Source organism: Scyliorhinus canicula, chromosome 2 (genome assembly GCF_902713615.1).
Source record: "Scyliorhinus canicula chromosome 2, sScyCan1.1, whole genome shotgun sequence".
Classification (NCBI taxonomy): Eukaryota; Metazoa; Chordata; class Chondrichthyes; order Carcharhiniformes; family Scyliorhinidae; genus Scyliorhinus; species Scyliorhinus canicula.
Genome location: NC_052147.1, coordinates 107,304,006 through 107,318,507, shown reverse-complemented (window position 1 = coordinate 107,318,507; position 14,502 = coordinate 107,304,006). Strand labels below are relative to the sequence as shown.

General features: G+C 48.9%; 1 protein-coding gene and 1 long non-coding RNA gene across 2 annotated transcripts in view; one reads left to right on the top strand and one right to left on the bottom strand.

Annotated features, from left to right (window-relative positions):
* Positions 1-14,502, bottom strand: part of map3k9 (mitogen-activated protein kinase kinase kinase 9) — a 241,313-nt gene that overhangs the window by 121,130 nt on the left and 105,681 nt on the right. The window lies entirely within an intron of this gene.
* Positions 7,718-12,207, top strand: LOC119956936. The gene is made up of 2 exons (XR_005458709.1): positions 7,718-8,206; positions 11,853-12,207. It is a non-coding gene; the product is annotated as an uncharacterized LOC119956936 (long non-coding RNA).

The window sequence follows — 14,502 nt, the reverse complement described above, 5'->3', positions numbered from 1 at the left end:
TCTCATAGAATTCCTTAAAAACCTTGTTAATCTGATCTGGAGCTACCACCAACTTCCCTGCCCTGTCCTGCACCCGAACAATATCCCTTGCCGCAGCCTCCCTACAGAGCTGACCCGCCAACATATGCCCCGCCTTCTCCCCATGCTCGTAAACTGCCCCCTTGCTCGCCTCAATTGGCGTACCGCCTTCCTGGTAGATAGTCGGTCAAAGCTCGCCTGGAGTTCCTTCCTCTTTTCCAACTGCGCTGGATCCCTATCATCTGCATACCTCCTGTCTACATCCAGCATCTCAAATATTACCCTCAGACGTTCCAACCTCTCCTCTTTGTCTAGCCTCGCCTTGAATGAGATCACCAAACCCCTCACCACCGCCTTTAAAGCCTCCCAGACAACCGTCTTTGACACCTCAACCGTGCAGTTAAAACCTACATATTCCTCGATTACTTTTTCAATTTTGTCACAGAACCCTCGATGCTCCAACAGTCCCACATCTAACTTCCACCCTGGTCTCTGTACCATCCCCTTCTCCAGTACCATATCCACCCAATGCGGAGTATGATCTGATATGGTAATTGCTGAGTGCTCCGGCCCTTTACCCCCAGCCAGCCGCGCCTTCCCCACCATGAAAAAATCAATCCGCGAGTCCACCTTATGGACCGCTGAGAAAAAAAAGAGTACGCCCGCTCCCTCTGGTGCAGAAACTTCCAAGGGTCCACCCCGCCCATTTCCACCATTAGCCCAGCCAGCGCCTTCGTCCCCCTTACGGGACAAGCGGGCGCGGCCGTGACCTGTCCAATTTTGGCTCCTGCGCCAAGTTGCAGTTGTTTCAATGAACATTCATGAGATGCAACTGGTGTTCACGCCACCAGCCACTAGGAAGACCGACCAGTCATTAAGCTGCCATTGGGAGAATTGCAGTGTGATTTTAGACCGGCGGATTTCCAACGTTCTGGTTCCCGCTGGATTTTCCGCTCCGCCTCAGTGGTGTTGGAAGAATTCCACTCATTGAACTTACTGCTCAAGCAAAATTCTCTCTCTGAGCCTCAAATTCCCAGAAACACCGGGCACGATTCTCCGCAAATGCGGCGAATCGTAAAGGCTGCCGTGAAACTGGCCGTGTTTCACGGCAGCCTCCACGCCCCCTCCTGGGACCTGATTCTCCCCCCCCGGGCGGGGCTAGCAGCGGGGCCCCGTGAAGCACGGCATCGCGGCCTTAGCGACCGTCGCTAAGTCCGCGCGCCAAGTGTCACGCCGGCTGACGTGCATGATGACGTCAGCCGCGCATGCGCGGATTGGACGGCTCCAACCCGCGCATGCGCGGGGCCGTCATCTCCCTTGGCCGCCCCGCGGACTGATCCTGCGAGGCGGCGAAGGGAGAAAGAGTGCGTCCGTTATGGACGCACTGCCCGCGATCGGTGGGCACCGATGCCCCCCTTGGCACGGCCATGGTACTGCCGTGGTACACGGCATCACAGCGCCAGGGTCCCAGGTTCGATTCCCCGCTGAGTCACTGTCTGTGCGGAGTCCGCACGTTCTCCCCGTGTCTGCGTGGGTTTCCTCCAGATGCTCCGGTTTCCTCACACAGTCCAAAGACGTTCAGGTTAGGTGGATTGGCCATGATAAATTGCTCTTAGTGGCTAAAAAGGTTAGGAGGGGTTATTGGGTTACGGGGGCTTAAGTGGGTCGGTGCAGACTCGATGGGCTGAATGGCCTCCTTCTGCACTGTATGTTCTATGTCCATAGGAATCATTCATTGTGCCGGTGGGAATTACTTAGTCAGCGCTCTTTCTAAAGCTGATTCTTTAGTTTTTATGTGGAGGTCAGAACTATGATCTGGCTGAATGTCTCTGCATTTATCGGTAAGCGGCAGCCAGTAGTCTTTCAACAAGAACCCTTACCCCTTGCTCTCTCAGCCTGTGCTATTCAACAGTGCCACTTAAAGAAGTCACATCAATACATCAAAGTGTTTTATGCTCCATACTAACTGAAGGCACTGACACAGCACTTGGAAGGCAGCCCTTTCTCAATAGATCTGAAACCATCACAACACATCTGCATAAAAGTAACATCAATGGCACTGCTGTCAGAGAGGCAGAAACAACACCGAGCTTGGTCTCGAAGGAGCAGGAAATCGCCCAGCATGTGTCATTACAATTGACTTTCTCCAGCACTCTAAAACTCAAAAATCTTTTGTGCTGCCGCTTGTAGGAAGCACAAGCTGACAGCAGTAGGGAAAGGGCAACGGGGATCTTAGTCTGTCCTGAATTTCACGCTCCACTTTTAGCGGGTTTTACAAATGGAATTCCTGCTGGGTTCCTGCCCACCCAGACTTCTTTCCAATTTTACACGTGGGTGGGCAAGGCCTCGAAAGAGCCACCCCAACTTTTCCCAGTTGATGCCCTGAAGTAACCAATTATTAATCATTCAAGAGCCGTTTCCCACCCAAGTTCAATTTTTAGTCTGGTTGACAACAGGATTTCCCAGGTGTGGAAGAAGTCAGCTTAGCGCTCGGGCAGGTAGGGCGAGGGCAATGCATCGAACAGATGCCCAAATCTAACTTTAGGCTGGGGGCCTCTGTGCTTCATTCCCCACTGTCCTCATTCTCTCCGACACAACAATCCCCCACTATGCATCCTCAGCCCTTCCCTACTCTCACCATTCTGAGGCCCCAGAAATTCACCTTTCCACGCACTCTTGGAACTTAGGCATCATGGACTTTGTGAACTACCATTTCTGTCCATTGCAACTTCCCTCATTGCAGTGACTAGAGAGCTCCCGGCCTATCAGGTTGACTGACAGCTCACTAAGGTGGGACTTCCTCCCGAATTGGGGGGGGGAGGGTAGAAGACCTGCCTGCAGCCAACTGATGCTCCTTCGCGCATGAGATGGCTGCATAGCAGGCAGTGCCAAGGGGGTGGTGTTCCCCAGCAACTCTTCAGATGGCAGGACAGGAAACCCCGCCATCCAAATATCCTGGCCTTCATCTCCTTAACCAATGTGATTTAAGGATAGAGAAAAAGAAAAGTGAAACAATAGAGAAGGAGGGTGATTGACAGTCAAATTTGGTACTGAAAGAAGAATACAGAGAGGGTAAGAATGCAAAAAGAGACAGAAAGGGCAGCTATGCAAAAGTAGTAATACTTTCAATTTGAGGCTTTTAAAATAATTTATGGTTTACCACATTTAATAATGAGTTTGAACACTTTGGGCATGATTCTCCGCAACGGCCGACGCCATCGGAGGCCGCTCCTCGCCCCCTATTTTCCCCCCCGGGAGGCTAGGAGCGGCGTTGCGGGGAACTCGGCCGCCGGAGTTGACGCTGGCGTCAAGACGGCGCGCTGATAATGACGCGGCTGGCGGCGCATAAGTGACGTCAGCCACGCATGCGCAGGTTGGCCGGCGCCAACCCGCGCATGCGCGGTTGCTGTCTTCCCCTCCGCTGCCCCGCAAGACGTGGCAGCTTGATCTTGCAGGGCGGTGGAGGGCAAAGAGTGTGTCTCTTAGAGATGCCGGCCCAACGATCGGTGGGCACCGATCGCGGGCCAATCCCCTCCCGAGCACGGCCATGGTGCTCGATCCCCTCTCCGCCCCCCACAGGCCCCAAACTTACCTTTCTCGCGATGTTCACGCCGGCAGCGACCAGGTGTGGTTGCCACCAGCGTGAACAGGTTGGGAACATCTGGCCGCTCGGTCCATTCAGGTCAGAGAATCGCGGGTCGCCGTGAAAAACGAAGAATACAGAGAGGGTAAGAACGCAAAAAGAGACAAAAAGGGCAGCTATGCAAAAGTAGTAATCGCCATTTGGTGGGGGGGGGGGGGGGGGGGGGGGTGGGAGAATCGCAGGAGGTGCCAGAGCGACCCTCCCGCGATTCTCCCACCCGACCTGGGGAGCAGAGAATCGCGCCCTTTAAATTGCTCCCCTTATGGGCTGTAGGGGTTAATTGACGTCAAATTAAGTGCTTAAGCTATTTATTTCCAGCCCTAACTTTCTTCAGCAAGTTTAATGGTCAATTAACTTGCCAATTCAACAAGTTCTTAAAAGTAACAGGAAGGCAAAGAGCGAGATGCTATTTGTGCATAATAGCAAATTGTAACTAATGATATATCCCTTAATCCCCGGAATTTGCTGGCCAATTTGTGCATTAATAATGCATTAAAACAAATGCATTGTTGGCATGCCTTTATTTTTCCTGCAAGATCTGGCCCAATAAAAAGCAGCATTCCCATGAGATTTAAGCAGATCCAGAACTCAGTTCAGTGCATGAGAGATCCACATCTTACATATGGATTAATTATGGATATTGGGGGAAGGGGATCGATATTGGATGAGGTGTTTGCAAGAGGAAGTGGATGGGGGGATTCATGGGAAGGATGGGGGGATTCATGGGAGGGAGAGGTTTAATGGTAACAGAAGGATGGACAGGGCCTGGGGGAATGGTGATGGTGGACAGGAGGGGCGGATGGTGAGTGACTCTCGATCAGAATGGTGACATGGCATGTGAAGGGGTTAGGAAGGCCGGTGAAGAGAGTGAGAGTTTTTGCGCACTTGAAAAGTTTAAAAGATGATGTGGTGATGCTGCAGGAGACCCATTTGAGGGTGAAGGATCAGGTGAGGCTTAGGAATGATTGGGTAAGTCAGGTGTTTTATTTGGGGGGGTTCGATAATAGGGGTTGGTGGGTGGCAGTCTTAGTGGGCAAGAGGGCGAGGTTTCAGATGGATACCATGGTGGCTGACCAGAGGGGCAGGTACATGATAGTGACAGGTGCACTGGAGGGGAGGAGGTGGCGCTGGTAAGTGTATATGACCCCAAGTGGGATGATGTGGGTTCAAAGCTTTTGTAAAAAGCAAGGGACGGTGATTGGGGAGCATGTGGGGTTTAATTGCATGGGGGAGGTTTCACAGCTGGTAGCCTAGGAGGCTCTGAAGGTGGTGGTGAGGAAGGAAGTCATCTCATTTAAGGCTGAAGTGGATAGGAAGGGGAAGGAGGAACACCAACGACAAAAGAAGAGATTTTGGAGATGAATGGGAGGTACACAGGGGGTCCGGACCCAGGTTTCCATGCAAAGAGGAAGGAGTTGCAGGCAAGGTTTGACCTATTGCCCACGGGGAAAGCAGTGCATCAGTTCAGAAGGGCGAGGGGAGCTGTTTATGAGTATGGAAAGAAGGCAAGCCATATGTTGGCAGGTCAGCTCCATAGGGAGTTGGCGGTGAGGGAGATAGTTCAGGTGCGGGACAAGACATGCGAGTTGGTGATTGTGGAACAGATTAAAAAGTATTCGAGGAGTTCTACAGGGACCTGTATAAGTCGGAGCCACCGGAGGAGGAGTGGGAGATGAGGGAGTTTTTGGATGGGCTGGAGTGTCCGAGGTTGGGAGTGGACAGGGTCGGAGGAGTCAGTGGGGGAAGTGGTGAAGGTGGCGATTGGGAGGATGTAGGCAGGGAAGGTGGCTGGGCCCGACAGTTTCCGGTCGAATTTCATAAAAGATTTAAGCATAAGCTGGTGCCGTTGATGGTGGGAATGTTTGAGGACGCAATGGGTCAGGTATGTCTTGCCACAAAAGATGGGGCATGCCTCCATCTCGTTGTTGCTAAAAAAGGACAAGAATCCGGTGGAGTGTATAGGCCCATATCTCTGCTGAATGTAGATGCCAAGATATTGGCAAAGGTGTTGCCATTCATGTTGGAAGCGTGTCTTCCAAAAGGTGACTGGGGGTGACCAGACGGGGTTCGTAAAGGGAAGACAGTTGTCCTCTAATGTGAGGAAGTTGCTGAATGCGGTGCTTTCTCCAGCAGAGGGGAGGGAGACGGAGCTGGTGGTGGCGTTAGATGCGGAGAAGTCGTTTGATCAGGTGGACTGGAGTTATTTGATGCCGGTATTGGAGAAATTTGGGATTAGGACAAAGTTTATGGCACGGGTGCAGTTGCTATACAAGGATCCAATGGCGAACATGCGCACAAATAGTATGAACTTCGGGTATTTTGCATTGCACCGGTGTATGAGACAGGGATGCTCCATGTCCCCCTTCTGTTCGCATTGGCTATAGAGCCCTTGGCCATTGTGCTGAGGAGCTCAGGGTGTGGAAGAGGATATTGAGGGGTTAGGGGGAGGGGGAGGGGGAGGGGGAGGTGGAACATAAGGTGTCCTTGTATGCAGATAATCTGTTCCTGTACATCTCGGAGCCAAGCTCTTCGGTGGGGAGCTGTTCCAGAGATTTGGGGTGTTTTCAGCATACAAAATTGAATTTAGGGAAAAGTGAGTAATTTATGATCTCCCCTCCAGAAGTGGGAGTGGGGTTGGTGCCCGGGGGGGGGGACTGCCATTTCAGCTGGCGGCATCTCATTTTAGATATTTGAGGGTGCAGGTGGCCCAGGATTAGGCAGGATTCGGAAGTTTAACTGTACAAGCTTGGTGGGGAGGGTGAAGGCTGATTTGCTGATATGGGACCACCTCCCTATGTTGTTGACGGACCAGTTACAGGCAGTAAAGATGAATGTTTCACCGCGATACCTGATCTTGTTTCAATGCCTGGCAGCCTTTTTGGCCAAGGCATTTTTAGGGGGGGTGGAAAGGCTGATCTTGTTTGTTTGGGCGGGGAAGGTAGCTGGGATAAGGAGGGTAATACTGCAGAGGGGACGGCAGACAGGGGGATGAGGCCTCCCAAATTTGATGTATTATTATTGGGCAGCAAATGCAGAGAAGGTTCGGGGTAGGGTGGGGTTGGCATTATGGATGTGGATGGAGGTGGACTCTTGCAGAGGGTAAATACCTCTACTTTGTGTGCGAGGCTGGAGCTGATACAGCTGATGGTGGTGTACAGGGCACACTTCACAAAGTCTAGGATGAGCTGGCTGTTCGAAGGGGTGGGGGATGTCTGTGAATGACGTGAGAGGGGTCCTGTGAATCATGTACCTATGGTTTGCTCCTGCCCAAAGCTGGAAAAGTTTGGAGGATGGTGTTCAGCACCATTTCAGGGGTTCTGCATAAGGACATAGAGCCCGGTCCCCTAGAAACCATTTTCAGGGTGTCGGACAAGCAGATGTGGGGGCAGATGTTTTAGCCTTTGCCTTGCTGATTGCTCACAGGCAGGTCCTGTTGCGGTGGAGGTCAGCTTCTCCACCCAGTGCGTCGGTGGGAAACCTACTGGAGTTTCTGACCCTGGAAAAGTTGAAATGTGCTCCAAGTAGGGCAAGTGACGGGTTCTACAATTGTCATGCACTTTCGAAGTTGGTTACCGTTGACTGTTGAGGGATTCATTTTACAAAAGAACCACTTGCCCAAAATAATACGTACATCAGAATAAAATGAAGCAGATACTCTTCAATGGCCAAAATGCAGCGTAACAACCTCAAGAAACAATGGAGGAGAAACAAACAGCTGGAGCAGATTAAGACCAAGAGTGGTCAGATAATTGATGCATTACAGTCCCAAACCAGGTGTGGGTGAACTTCTGTTCACCAGCTAATTGTACACCTTCTAATTCAACCCCTGGCTACACCAGATAACACAGGCAGTCAGACCAGTTAAGCGAGTGACTGACACCGAATGTGCAGTATCTCATAACACTGGTCAGCATAGGACCATGCTACGCCTCCATCTCATAATGAGCACACATTTCCTGACCAACAATATACACTAAAGTCAAAGCAAAATACCGAGAATGCTGGATGTAGACCGAGTGGTCACGTGAGAACGTGATGACGCAGCTACGTACATGGTCACATGGCGGGTGCGCCGGAAGCAGCTACCCCAGGATCTTGGGCAGAATTTGTAGCTGCGAATTTAGGAATAAACTACCTTTGTTGAAAGCCCTTGATGTCGCTGATTCTACACTGAAGATCTGAAATAAGAAGAGAAAGTGCTGGAAAAATCTAGTTGGTCTGGCAGCATTTGTTGAGAGAGAATAGTTAGTGGGCGGGATCATTAGGCTGTTCATGCCGACAGGATCTTCCAGTCCTGCCGAAAGCGCACCCCCGCCACACGATTCCCCACGGCATAGGATGCAATCAATGGGAAATCCTATTCACAGCAGTGGGACCAGAAGATCCCACTGCCAGCCAATGTTGGGCACCCACCTGCCACCAAGAAACACTCTGCGGAGAGGCCAGAGAACCTCACCCAATATTCAAGTTCAATGCGACTCTTCTTCAGTACTCAATTATACACTCTTTCATGCCATTAAGGTACATCTAATTTGCACATTAAAGGTGAGTGGTTTTCAATGTGCTATATGTGCAGTTAATTCTCGTTTCTCATGGACAAAATAGCAGAAGATTTATTCATGTATCTTTCTCTGAAACAACAATTCCTTTCAACATAATCTCAAAAATACAAAGATATCCATTGCACTGAAATCTTATCACACAGAACATGGGTCATGCATCCTAGGGATCACATGGAGCACTGGTCCTCGGGGTCAAACCAGAATCTAAACAATAAAACTATATAAGGGAAAATGGAGACTTGCCGATGCGTATATATCAAAGCATTGCATTCAGTTTAATGCTAATGCAACTCCTTCCTACAAATATTTAAGCAATATTTAGGTGGTGCGAAACATTGGCACATGGTACAATGATGTGCTTAGTTAGATTCCGCCAGGGTAACAGCAGAGCTATTGCAAATGGACAACGCGCTATAGAAGCAAAAATGCCTGATTGAGACGTGCTCCTACCCCCTTCAGTCTTTATTAGAATTTTACTGGATTTATCAAACCTTTGATGCAAGAAACGGGAAGTGCACCTCCTGCAGTTGCTGCATCACCAAATATCTATGGGGAACTTCAAGGGATGTACTTAAAGGGCAATGGCAGTGCTTCCATGCAAGTTGGACTAATGCATATATGTCAAACTCAAGGCCCGTGGGCCAAATCCGGCCCGCGGTGGAATTATCTTTGGCCCGTGAGATAATATCTAATTACTTTTTTTATTTAAATTTTTTTTTTAAATTTAGATTAGCCAATTATTTTTTCCAATTAAGGGGCAATTTAGCGTGGCCAATCCACCTACTCTGCACATTTTTGGGTTGTGGGGGCGAAACCCACGCAGACACGGGGAGAACGTGCAAACTCCACACGGACAGTGACCCAGAGCCGGGATCGAACCTGGGACCTCAGCGCCGTGAGGCGGTTGTGCTAACCACTAGGCCACCGTGCTGCCCTAATAATATCTAATTACTATTAAAGCTGGCCCCAGCAATTGAAGCGCCTATGGCGTATGATATGGCTGATGCCGAGTTTATTCAGGTATAGTGTGAATCACAAAGTGTTGGCCTGTGGAAAAATGTTTTCATTAGAAATTACTCTGGAAAAGCTCCAGATAAAGCAATAAGAAATAAATGCAACTAATTTTTTTATTTATTTAATATTTAATGTTGTTTTTATAGGCAATAACCTAAGCTTTATTAGTTCCAGGTTCAATAAGTTCATTTCAATAAGTTTTGCAAAAAAACATTGAACCAGTCCGGCCCTCGACTTGTCCCGATTTTTAAATTTTGGCCCACGGTGTATTTGAGTTTGACACCCCTGGACGAATGGAAAGAGTCTGGAGGTGAACTTTTCTTGAGAAATGCACGTGGCCAATATGCTAAAGGAGTAAACACGCATGGAGAGGCCACAAGTGCATATTCAAGCTTATTTATTAGATTACCGCATTTTTGTTCACCTTCAGCAAAGAGGATGCAATTATTAGGGTACTTTTGGTTTTATTTTGTGGAATGCAACATTTTAATGATATAATTATAATAAATATTTTTATGTTTTTTTAAATTATAATTGTTCATTTCTTTAATGTTTATGACTGCCCCCACCCTCATGAAATTTCCATACACAGACATGCTCCTCCGGCCAAAAGGTTTTGCCCACCTCTGATATGAAGTATGTATAATGAAGACATTAGGTGCGTGCTCTGATGGGCGTTTCTGTGTCGCATCACCCAACAGTTCCACTGGGTGCTCACGTCTATCTTACATATGAATCACTGATACCCTTGTACCAGCAGAGGGAGAATAAAGGAATCCATGTTTTAATAGTACATGCAGTTGTGGTTCGGAATGCTCCTTACTGAACCTGAATTGTTCCTTCCCGAGAACTTCATAAATCACATTGGCAGACAATTTGATGGGAAGTTTTAAACTGGACCTGCGAATATAAACAACACGTAGCTGATGATGAATTCAACTCGTGCACACAAGTTGAATTTTTCTATTTTTTCAAGGGGTTTTTTCAATTTATTTTCAATTTTATCAAACTTAAAAAGAAATTCACATTTTTCACCTGTACACTGAGATTAGTAGATTTTCCAGGATTCAAATTTGATGGGACGTTTTAAACCGGATTTTAGAATATAAACAACACTTGGCTGAAGATGGAGTCAACTCCTGGACACGGTGATGAGCATTTTTCAATTTTTTCCAGATTTTTAAAAACATTTTCATTTTATTGTCAATTTTCTCAAATTTAAAAAAAAAATCTAATTTTTTACCTGTAATTTAGGATTAGTATTTTTTTCCCCAGGATTGTGTTAAGCAGTTTTAAATGAATCAGCAATTCAAACCCAGTATTTAGAATGCAATATTACCAGTCAGCGCACTGCACTACCTACTCGAGAATTCCAGAACGTCACTTGAACATTTCTCTGGGACGCACAGCATGACTCATTATCCCATAGTGACAGTGTGAAACGTAACTGTGCCACCAACGCACAGTGGAAAAATATATTTTGCAAATTCATTTGGGAGCTCCATACCACAGAGATCGGTAAAGCTTCCTTCCAGTAAAGGAACGACTTTGACTCGGACATCCAGTGCTGTTTTTGCAGTGACTGGCATCCTGCAGCAAGACAGGCTAGCACAAGGAGTCATATAGATGCTTCACTACACTCTTCCAGCAACACCGACGTCAGCAGGTCTGAAATAGATGATAAGATTTGCCACCTTTGCAGTTTTATGATATCTGGTACTTCCAAGTGCAGAATGGGAGAATCATCAGTGCCAGTCATTTTGCAGACATGCTCTGTATCTTTTACCAGCTGCCTCTCCCAACCATCTGCTCTGACAGCCTTTCTGCAAATTAAAGAAGCAACTCCCTTGCTAAAGACGGGTGTTAGAAGCTTTTTTCCCTTGTCAGCTTACCAAAGCGGCCGTTACTCAAATGATTGGGCTGTATTCTATAAATCAGAAACCATTGTTGGACACACTTCAAGATTACGGACATCTAGATGAAGATTATTCATGAAGGCCCTGCCTTCTCAACCTTGCCCCTTGCCTGAGATGTGGTGATCCTCAGGTTAAATCACCTCCAGTTAGCTCTCCACCTCAAAGGGTCATCTGGGACTATGGCAACTTTACCTTTTACCATGTGTCTTCATATGCATTCATTCTGGAGGAACACTCCCAATTTATTCGGTCAAACAATTGCTCCTGGCCCACTTAATTTTCCTCCATAGATTTCCAAATAGGATGAGTCTGCATTGGCTCCCTCACTACCCATAGTGATTTGTAATGTTAATACTTTTAGCTCCACCCTGACTTAGAATCCGCACAGTGCAGAAGAAGGCCATTCAGCCCATAGAGTCTGCACCGACCCTTCAAACAAGCACTCAACCCATACAACCCCCCCCCCCCCCTCCATAGTCCTGTAACACCACCGCCTAAGCTGCACATCCCTGTACATAGGCAACATTATCTCTGGAATTACAGCTCCTTAGCAACTTACCTGACCTGCTTTCTCTTGTCAATTTTGGGACAGGTAGCTTCAACATGGGTTTGTTCATTTTGAATTTTTGAATGCTAATTTTGGCAACAAAACAAAATTAAAATTAACAAAAGGAACTGAACCTCTTCCCACCCCCCTAGGTTTCCAAACATCTTAAATGGGCAAATAATTTTATGGCAGCAGCTCTGAGGACAAAGTCATCTGCCGGAAGGTGGAAGTGTGCACATTGGGCGAGGGCCGAACTGGGCCTGGCTGAGAATCTTCAGCTACTTAAACGCTAATGGACAAGGGTTACCTGTGGAACTACAATTCAGCAAGAAAATCTTGGAGACAGATGGGGGAAGAACTGCAAAAAAACTTTGAAGAAACAGTTAGTTTGTGACAGAATGTGTGACACGGACGGTACTGCTGAAGGCAGGAAACCAAATACATTTGTTTTAGTAGCAAATGACACCTGCTGATTGCAACCTCATTAAAAATACACATGCAAACAAACACCAACTTGCTTAGCGTAACTATCGCACTTCTCCATGTTGAACAAAAGCCACTTGTAAACAACACGGCATGGAACACATTGTACTCTGCTTGCTGAATCACAACAACATATTAAAAGAACCTGGTTAACTCCTCCACCAGTCCTGCGCGGTTGGCAACATGGGCCTCGTTATATCGGGTCTCCGTCTCAGTCTCCGGCCTCCGCATTGACGACATCAGACAGGACCTCAGTGAGTACCCTTTATCCCCAAGTTCCAACCCGTCATCCTGGGATGGTCCTTGAAGATGTCAGGAACCTCAGTGTCCCAGGATGTAGCTGTCATGCACGGTCTGTGGGAAGTGTGCACACATCTGCATGATCCGGAGGCAGTGGTCGCACACATGTTGAACATTCACGGAGTGGAACCTCTTCCTGTTAATGAAGGGCACGCCCTGATGTCCTGGTGCGGGCAAGACGACGTGCGTGCTATCAAATAGGGCGACGGCCCGTGCTATCGGGGCAACACGGTAGCATAGTGGTTAACACGGTTGCGTCACAGCACCAGGGTCCCAGCTTCAATTCCCTGTTTGGGTCACTGTCGGTGCGGAGTCTGCACGTTCTCCCCATGTCTGCATGGATTTCTTCCGGGTGCCCTGGTTTCCTCCCACAGTCCAAAGATGTGCAGTCTAGGTGTCCAAAAGGTTAGGTGGGGTTACGGGAATAGGGTGGAGGTGTGGGGCTTAAGTGGGGTGATTTTTCCAAGGGCCGGTGCAAACTTGATGGGCCGAATGGCCTCCTTCTGCACTGTAAATTCTATGTTTATGTTGTATGATCACCCCCTGGACCTGGGGCATCCCGGCGATGATGGCGAATCCTGCTGCCTGGGCATCTTTGAGGGCTTAGTCCAGGCCAAATTTGATATAGTCTGATGCCCGGGCATAGAGGGTATCCATGACCTCATGGATGCACTTGTGGGCTACAGCTTGTGAAATGCAGAACAAGTCCCCACTTGAGCCCTAGAGTGAATCAGATGCATTGACGTTCTGGACTACGATGACCTTCATGGCCACTGGAAGCGGGTGTCCTTCTCCTCCACAAGGTGCCAAGTCTGCCAGAACGTGGCACAGGTGCCTCACTGTCTCTTTGTGGAGATGAAGTCTCCTGCGGCACATGCTGTCCGTCATCTCCTTGAAAGACCAACGACACCTTTACACCTTGTGCTAACACTGGCATCGCCCTCTGGGTTCCTCCTAGGCCTGATGGGTGGCTGGGTCCTCAGGCTGCCTCCAGCTTATGTCAACTTCTCCGGCATCTGGCCACTTGCACCAGCACCACCAGGGCAGCCTCTGCAAGACCAACATAATCAGCGATATTGTTATATCTGTAAGCAATTGGAGGAGTGAGACCGACAATCAGTTAGAATTTCCACCCGGGACCCTCTAATTCTCCCCCACCATTATGTGTCCCGTCTTTTCGCAGAATGCCAATTGTGCTGAATAACCTTGCTCTGCACACTCACCCCCGGCCACATCAAAAGTCACTCAACACCAGACCACTGCTGGGAATATTAGGGGGAGTGTGCTCAGGTGCCCTCCCCTGAACCACACACTTACCCTATGGTCACAAGGATATCCCCAGTTCTGAAGCCCAGCTCTTGAGTGTTTGATTGTTGCCTGCTGCCTCTTATCGTGCTGATGCTTCCAGATTTCAGGCAAACTGTTCAGGCTTCAAGGTTTGATTGATGTGTAATGCAATAATCATCGTCTGAGTCATGGCATGTTTACCCATGCAAATCCACTTGAGAATATTTTGTTATTAAATGGTCAACAGTGACAAAGATTTTAAAATCAGCTATGTCATGTTCCACATATCACACTAACCTTTAAATAACAAGGAAACATCACCGTTCCACAAAGCTACATCAGGGGTGGAATTCTCCGACCCCCACACGGTCAGGGAATCGCCCGGGGCCGGCGTAAATCCCGCCCCCGCCGTGGCCGGAATTCTCCGCCACACGGGAATCGGCGGGAGCGGGAATCATGCCCCACCGATCGGCGTGCCCCCCGCGGCGATCGGCATGCCCCCCGCGCTGATTCTCTGGCCCACGATGGGCCGAAGTCCCGCCGCTAACAGGCCTCTCCCACCGGCGGGAATTGGAGCACGCTTTTTCTTCTGCCGCCGCCACGGCCTCCACCATGGCAGAGGCAGAAGAGACCCCCCCTACCGCGCATGCGCCGGTGGTGACGTCAGCGGCTGCTGACGCACCAGCGCATGCGCGGACAGGCGAAGGCCTTTCAGCCAGTCCCAACGCCAGG